Source organism: Arachis ipaensis, chromosome B02 (assembly GCF_000816755.2).
Source record: "Arachis ipaensis cultivar K30076 chromosome B02, Araip1.1, whole genome shotgun sequence".
Classification (NCBI taxonomy): Eukaryota; Viridiplantae; Streptophyta; class Magnoliopsida; order Fabales; family Fabaceae; genus Arachis; species Arachis ipaensis.
Window position 1 is genome coordinate 99,066,624 of NC_029786.2, and position 3,157 is coordinate 99,069,780.

The following is a 3,157-nucleotide window of genomic DNA, read 5'->3' on the forward strand; positions in this document are numbered from 1 at the left end:
GAGCTTTTGAAATTACCAAAAAAGAACCACATCTATACCTCACTCTTACTCAGCATATTATTATATAACTCATGATGAAGAAATGAAGTAATGAACAATATAAGATAATCCATATTGCTATTTGAAAATACAAGCTAAGAGGGAAAAGAAAAATAGTTACAATAACGTTTTAATTTCAATTCTAATTAGACTCCATTTATCATATATAGAACAATCTTATTAGCTTTTAGGCGCACTCTACTACTATTCTCTTTTCTTCTTCAATTCTTATTAGTAGTAGTGTCCATGGCTACACCACAAGATCTCATATCTTCATCTATGCAACTTGTTCTCAAGAGAAATATCAACGAAATACACCCTTTGAACCAAACCTAATAAATTCCTTATTATCTTCAATTGTTACTTCCTCTTCAAATGTTTCTTACAATATCTTTTCCATTGGCAGAACCTCATCATCAACACCCTTATTAGAAGGTTCCATATATGGATTGTACCAATGTAGGAGTGATTTGGACCCAATTGAATACTCAAAATGTGTTCAAAATTTAGTTAACCAAATACGACTAATTTGTCCATATTCACTTTGTGCTTCTTTGCAACTTGAAGGGTGTTACATAAGATATGAACATTTTGATTTCTTAGGGAAACTTGACACAAGTCTTAGGCAGAGGCGGAGCTTAGTTCTGACAAAGGGGCATGGCCCAAACTTTTATTAAAAAAATTAGTAATACTTTTTTAAAAAATAAAAAATAGTTCAGTTGGCTCAAATATTTTATTTTGACTTAAAATATCAAAGTTCAATTTTCATCTCTTGTTTTTATTGCACAATAATTTTTAGTTTTAAACATTCAAAACATGTTGAATTTGGACTGAACTGAGTGTATTCGCATTTCGCAGCTCTCTATTCAATAAGTAACACTCATTCTACCTTTGAGTTCAAATATAAAAAATTAGGTATTTTTTATTTATGTAATTTAATATTATTTTATATTTTACTGTTTATTTAATTTAATTTTTTATATGATAAAAAATATTAGAATATTTAATAAGTATTGATATTATTGTATTTGTATAAATTGATAAAAAAAATTTAATAAATATTATAAATTTTAATATTTGTCCTTCTAACTTTTTTTTATACATATTTTACAAGATATATATTTAAATTTTTATATAAAATAATCATAAAAAATCAAAGAATTGATGTATTTTTTAAGAAGAAGGCTAATATTTAGGAAGGAGAACATATCACTAGTGTAAATAGTTCTTCTACTTTAATGAATCACGAAAAAATTGAGATACAACCTTCAAAAGTTTAAAAAGTTGCATCTGATGAATTTGACCTTAATTCTTTGGAACGAGACCCTGAAAAACGGCTTTAAATTTGGCAATATCACCTAAATTAGAGAAATGAAATTAGATGAACTTATCTTAAATGGGTCCATATCAAAAACATCTTGACAATTATTCTATTTGGCCCCAAAATTTTATTTCAAGTTTTGTCACTGGTCTTAGGTACAAGAAATATAACAAAAATGTTGTGAGCAATGATGTTGAGTTCTTTAGGCGAAGGGATGATGTTCTTGGTGGTGATTTACAAGCAAGAAGAAATAGTGATTTTAGAGTTAGTAATCCACAAATATTTTATTTGTACTCAAATATATAAGTGTATTATTTTTTTTATATTTGTTGCTATTTTTTATGTATAAACTTCATATCTTATTAGGTATTATATTCATGAATACTCTTGTTTTTGTATTTGTGTAACATATTATTAGGTATGCTCAGTGTGTGGGGATCTAAGTGCTGAAAATTACAACTCATGCATGGCAGAAGCAGTGATGAAGGTGAAGAAATTTTGTGGATTAGCGGTATTAGGTGATGTTTTCTTGGGACAATGTTATGCAAGGTGTTGGGAATCTGGCCACTACAACGATGATGAACAAGGTTTGTTTAGAGTTGCTTTGATTTGTATTTTTATTTTATTATTAATATTTTTGTTTTGAAAATTTTGTGAAAGAAGAAGTGAAAATAAGGGATGAAAATATAATTTTATTATTTTTATTTTTTATGAAATTAGAAAAAAAAACAAATTAAAACATGAAAATAAAAACTAAATGCACTTTTAATTTTTCATTCTCCAATCTTTTCTGACAATACTAATTAAATTCTAAATGTAAAAATGCTATGTACTTATATTAGATATAGTTAAGAGATATTGGATTAACTCATATTTTAATTTTTTATTGCATAGTATGTAGATATTATTTAAATTGAAATAATATGTTGTCTAGTTTAATTTTTCAATCTTTTCTGACAATACTAATTAAATTCTAAATGTAAAAATGCTATGTACTTATATTAGATATAGTTAAGAGATATTGGATATTGGATTATTTTAATTTTTTATTGCATAGTATGTAGATATTATTTAAATTGAAATAATATGTTGTCTAGTAGTATTTAAGTAGAATATAAATTGAGATAATATTTTATGAAAAAATGATAATGTTACTCTAATATGATTTTTTTTATATTATATATTTGTATTGAATCGAACTGTACAAGGGTATATATAGGTGTCTGAAGAATTAAAGTAATAAAAATATAAAATTCTACAATAAAATACATAAATATGCTATATGCTATATAATGATACTAACTGATCTTAATTGATCCTAATTATATTCTAACAGTGAAAATAAGGGATGAAAATATAATTTTATTGTTTTTTATTTTTTTTATAAAATTCTAAAAACAAAAACAAAACAAAACATAAAAATAAAAACTAAATGTACTTTTAATTTTTTATTCTCCAATCTTTTCTGACAATAATAATTAAACTCTAAGGGTGTGTTTATTTGAGGTACAAATGGGAGAAAAGAGAAAAGAGGAAAAGAATTTGGAAGAAACATATTTATCTTTTCTTATTTGGTTGAATGAAAAAGTCAAAGAAAAAGAATGAATAGTATATAAAAAAGGTGGGATTTACTGAAATTTTTTTCCTCCAATATTGGATGAAAAATAAAAGAAAAATGTACTTAGTTTTTGTTTGGTTGAAAGGAAAGAAATAGAGAAAAAAAAAAACAAAAAAAGAGAAAAGAAAGAAATTGCATGAAATTTTATTTTCCTTAGTATTAATATTTTAATATTATTC